The sequence below is a fragment of the Miscanthus floridulus genome, chromosome 16 (assembly GCF_019320115.1).
Source record: "Miscanthus floridulus cultivar M001 chromosome 16, ASM1932011v1, whole genome shotgun sequence".
Classification (NCBI taxonomy): Eukaryota; Viridiplantae; Streptophyta; class Magnoliopsida; order Poales; family Poaceae; genus Miscanthus; species Miscanthus floridulus.
In genome coordinates, this window is record NC_089595.1 from 73,260,679 (window position 1) to 73,266,678 (window position 6,000).

Below are 6,000 nucleotides of genomic sequence, written 5' to 3' on the forward strand. Positions count from 1 at the left end.
TACTATCAACCGTTAGTGCTAACTTCGGCGAGTATCCAGAGACATGGTTGGCTTGGCAGAGGGGCTGGGTCGCGGGGATAACCAGCAGGCCGTGGCGGCGTGGCACCAAGCTGGGAAGAGGATCGGAGGGCAAGGAGAAGCAATGCTCGCATGTGCTTTTTTGTTGTTGTTGTTGATAAGTGCTCGCGCCGTGCTCAAGAAACGACAGCGGTAGGCGGCAGCAGCTGAGGGCAGGCAATGGGAGGAGGAGCCGCGATGGCCTTCGTCTTGCGGTTGGCGGCACCAAATTTTGACGGGATCGACTGGACAGCGTGTTCTCGGGATCGCACCACTGTCACTCATGGAGTCGCCATCGTTGGTGCGATGGGCCGCAAGCACAAGGACGCCTCGAGGGGTGGGGGGCCGTGTATCAATGACCGAGAGGCGGTGGATGCGGGTCGAACGCGATCAGGCCAGGCGCGGGCTTCATGGTTGCGCTGGAGTTTTGCCGGGCAAGCTAGAGGCAAGACAACAACTCGTGGCGGCGCTCGGCTGGCTCGCACTCGCAACCTGCGTGCGGCCGCATGTGTGTGCAATGACAGCACTCGCAACCTGCGTGCGGCCGCATGTGTGTGCAATGACACTTCCGGCTCCGTAAGTCCATATATTTTTCAGTGATATATATAGAAGGGACAATTATTACATACTCAGATGGTATATAAGGAATTTTCTTTATAAAACATGCTTATGTACTTTTATATGTAACTCTAATTATCAACTTATAAGCAGCTACCACGCAGCCGGTATGTTTCATGAAACAATCATGTGTCTTTTTGAATGAACAACGTTTCCATTTGATTTTACTCTCCCACTCCATTAATCTCTACATCTATACACAGCTACAAAATCCCTGCGGCAACGCGCGGGGTATCATCTACCCACTCTATTAATCTCTCCATCTATACACAGCTACAAAATTCCCACGGCAACACGCGGGGTATCATCTAGTTTCTAGAAACGCTAGATGTCCATCTTTTAGAATCAAATATATGATAGTGACCAGTAGACCAGTCTCATTGGATAGTTTCATAACGTTGTTTTTAAAACTACCTTGTCATATAGAATGGAATGAAACTTGGATGAAACATCCATTCTTAATACAAAGTTTAGCTTCATAGCCATTTAATTTCATGACTCATAGAGAGTATTCGTATCGAGAGAGTTTTATCAATTTTACCTCTCTTCTTAAATACACTACCATATCATAAAAATGCTTATGTGTCATAAAAATGAAACTCCTATGACACTACACTGACACTGGTCGTATTTTATAGAGCCGGTTGGTCTATCCACTTCTACAAAATCGGGAATTTTACCACCGATTGTGAGTGTTGAGTTGTGATCCAAATTCAGTTATGTACAAGATAAAGGCTAACTTCTACCGGAGCGAAGCGAGACCCATCGCCGGGAGGCTTGGGCCGCCTATTAGGGTTTTCCATCTCTATATATACCTCCTGTAAGACATTGTCTTGGGATAAGAAAAGTTGTAAATCCCCGACGTTTGTAACCTCACCCGATATAGTGAAGATTTGCTGGCTGGTGTCTGTGGTTTTTTCCCTTCTTTCTTACAAGGGTTTTCTACGTTAAAATTTCGTGTCCCCTGTCTTTGATCTATTGTTTTTGTCATTTATATTGCCTATCGTTTCTAACGGTGAGGTGCCCACGATTGTCAAAAAGTTTCCACCAAATTTTGTTTCCCTATACTAGCGATGGTACCCAAAGAAAAATCGACCTGATAAGCGACAACCATCGTGATACGCACGTACAACCTACGCGACCCGGCCAACCGCACATGACACAAACTCCAATTATATCTTGCGACACAATCCACGCGTGCAGTGCGATACAAAAGCTACTTAAAAATATATACAACAACATCTATCCCAAAACACGTACAGCAACAGCATCATATATCCCACAGGATAAGACGCGCACGGCATCTCCATCATCTCTCGAGATCTCCCATCGAACCGTAATATTCAAATCGGGTGCTCTCACTTTCTTATTAGTCATTCACCGAATCCACATCCCCAGAAGGTCTACCCCGACTGCCCATTAATCCTCTGTGGTAAGCTAACACTCGACCTCGTTAACGATAGAGTTCTAGAGTCACTTTCCATGCAGGCAAGCCCTCGATCTCGGTTATGACAACGGATTCACTGCCCATTTTTAGGTAGGCAGTGGAGAAGATGAACGGAGTAAAGCGAGATAACGACAGGGGTAGGACAGCACCACCTGTGAAGCGATCTTCCTCCGGCATGTGTGTAACGAGGAGAGTCGTCACTCCCTACTGATCCCTAACTTACGTTCCAAGCCGAATCGGCTTCCTCCGGGTATCTCCAGTCGCGTATAGCTGATTTGATTCCCGCGGCTCCGGGAAGAAGGCCTCCCTGTCCCCGTCTTTCAATGCAGGCGGTGAGCGATCTTGGAGCCGAACAAGAACGAGATCGCCAAATGAATAGTTTATCTGTATCGCGACGCGAACGAACCCTGCGAATCAGGGTCGATATACCATATTTCTGATACCAAATTAGCAACTTTTAGGTGCGGATTTGTCCTATTTTCTTCTTTGATTGATGGATTTTGTGCTCCTTTTGTGCAATTGGCGGCACCTCCTTTTTAGTAGGGATTGGGCCGCTGAACACTGCGTTTGATGGTTTTCCATTCCTTGTTTTTTGATTTGTTTTGAGTTTGATGGAGATTTCGGTGCACATTCCGAAGGACCGAAAGTCAATCAATTCATAAAACTGGATGCTTTTCTGTTTGTTTTCGTGTTGTTTTTGCTTCTTGGTTGTGGAATGCTTCCTGTTTTAGTACGGATTGGGGAGCTGAACACTGCGTTTAATCACTTTTTCCATTCCCTAAGAAATTGAGTTATTGCTTGATTTGCTTGTTTGATTGAGTGGATTTCGGTATCGATTCCGAAGGGAATCCCGAAACCAATTCAATCAAGAAAAGTTCCTACTTTTGGACTGCTTTGTGAGTTGGTTCCACTAGAGTAAATACCAAAAGCGAACAAAATGGAAATGTTTCGACCTACAACTCAACTTGCGGAGAGAGATAGGATCGTAATGGAGGGCTAAGACTAGCCCACTTATTTAACATGTTATTTGATCCTCTATTTTCCGTGCATTCGCATGGATTTCGGCCTGAGACGGGACGCTATCACTCTTTTCCAGGAAGTCCAACGTTAGCCTACGGTCAATAGAGTCATAAAAGCATATATCAAAAGCAAAAGCTGTTTTGAAAAAATATCTCATCAGCTACTCCTTGAGTTTCTGAGAAGCTAAGTAGGCGACAAGAATGAAATGCTCATCAATCAAATAGCTGCTTTTTTTATGGCCTCCATCTTCGAGGGCAAGATCTATTCCAATAGGGAATTCGGCATTCCCCAAGGTAGCTCCTTACTGGTAGTCCTTGGTACCTGTACACTCTTATCTTTGGAATACTCGATATTATGTACAAACTTCAATTTTGTATTTGAACTGGAAAATCAATACACTTTGCTAAGGGAGAGAAATGGAAATATTAAAGAAAATAAAGAAAGATAGGTGAAATGCCCGCGGGTTAGCGAGGTTGGTCGGCATAGTATATAGATAGTGGTTTGTTGGCTTCATCTCTAGGTTGGGATGGCTTTCCTTCTGTGTATCGAAAGCTGGAATTGGAAGTCGAACAGTTGGGATATACGGTTCGGTGGGATAGTTTTATATTTTCAATAAGCCTTCTTGCCCCTTCATGTTCGGTCAGACAAGGAAGTTTGAAAGTAGATCGATGGAAGTTACTTGTACGAGGAACTCATCATGAATCCACTAATCGTTGTTGCTTCCGTTATTGCTGCTGGATTGGCCGTAGGGCTTGCTTCTATTAGGCCAGGAGTTGGTCAAGGTACTGCTGCAGGACAAGCTGCAGAAGGTGAGACAGCCAGAAGCAGAAGGGAAAATACGAGGTACTTCATTGCTTAGTCTAGCTTTGATTTCAACATCTGCGTTTAAAGACCATGCTTTTCATTTTGGTCCTGCCCACTACCATTAGTTAGGCATTTAAGCTCAGACCAGCCCTACCTTCCTACTTAGAAGATCAAAATATGAATACACCAATATGGCCTTATAGTCACAGAACAGAGACATCATGCAAACCTTCTAGCCAGAGATATAAAATTACTTAGAATGAGAAGTTCATGTTTTATAGACAAGTAAGATAACAAGTTAAGCAATACGAATCCATACTAGGAAAATGTGAGTCCTAGGCACTAGAATTGGTTCTCTTCTCCCTAATCCCTATCACCCTTTCCATCCTCAAGTGTTACTTTCTTATTACCTATCTCCTCTGCTTTGGCTCCTTTCCCAAAGGATCACCCCCTCTTCTTCCAAGCAAGACTACGAAGCAATCAATAAACGGGTATGCAACGGAATGAATATAGGTTGTTTTTTGAAGAAAGGAAAGGATTTTGAGGAACTACATCCGAAGCTTGTTCGATTGACCCGATACCGAGCCCTTATGTTTTTAGAATATGTGCAACGAAGGATAGCCTTGCTTTTGGTTTTTCAGTCAACCAATAGTAGATACAGGAGGAGGTGCTATTAGAGAAGAATTAGTTGATTTAGAATACCCGTCGCTTGCTTTGTCAAGGGAACGGTTGACTTTTTGAAGATAGTATAGTATTTGGAAGGAAATGCCCATGATCAGTTATCCCTAGCGAGGCGAATCATCCCCTAGCGCTAGCTAATAATTATAGGTAGGATATGAGCTATTAGAGATAATCCTAGACCTTTTCTGAGCTATAGACGTTCTTCCCTGGCTTATCCCCAGATCCGGGAATGGTTTCCTACCCAACGCTAGCTCTATTGAGACACATTCCTACCTAACGCAAGCATATTATCCTCGAGCATAGCAAGCTATTCCTATCCTACTCTACTTCCTAAGGGAAATGGGATTAATGCATGCTATCTGGTTACGACAAATAGCCTACTTCCGGTACAGCACCTTCAAGGGCACCCTCTTTTGTTATTCAATAGGAGGATTAGAATGAGGATTCGTCAGCATCTGGGGCCGAAGAGAAAGAGGTTATTTCCTTTGCTTTGGGTTCCTTCCTCTGCTAAGGCTTTGGTTGAATTGTATTGACTACGAAAGGTACGGTGTAGGTTCGCATGATCTTTCCTATGATTTCTATGAATAGATGACTACGGCTAACGCAAGAGGGATTCCTGCAACTAACACTAGAGCAAAGGGAAAGGACAATGAAACAACAATAAACAGATTGAAGAGCTATTAGTATAGGTAGTATTAATTAAACAATTAGTTAGTTTGGGAAGACTGCTTTGCCTGGATGGGATGTGCGAGACTGGAGTAGGGTTACGGGATAGGTCTCCGAGTTGAACCTGTGTTTTGTGATGACATACCTTTCCTTTATAAAGTATTTACCAGATTCGCTAGTAAACAAGAGAAGGTCCAGGGAGAAACAAGTTTCGGGACAGACAATAGTGGGGAAGTAGGCAATCCAGCTCCCATCCGGATTACATAAATTTCAAGTTGGCAACTAACATCTCCACAAGCTCGAGCTCATAACGTATACGAATGGCGAATGGTTCGATTGAAGTTGAAGTTTTGGGGTTTGACTACGCCTTCCGGGGTGAAATAGGATTTATCGCAATTCAAATCTATTAAAGTATAGTGATAGTTCACACATTAGCAATTAGCAATGCCTCAAAGCAAACATAGGAACTAGGGAGTTCATCGATAGACTTTCCCTTTAGTTTTGTACTTCCCTGTTTCGGATTTGAATATGTCTTGTTTCGCAATAGTTGTAGAGAAAGTCCATCCCTCAATCACGGGACAATCCTCCACTCCAGGGCAAAGGTACTTCCAAAGCAGACAAGGTTCATCTGTGCATGAAAGGAATGAAACAAATTCAATAGATTCAATAGGATCATCCCCACCGAGATCGGTACCTATCTAGATCCC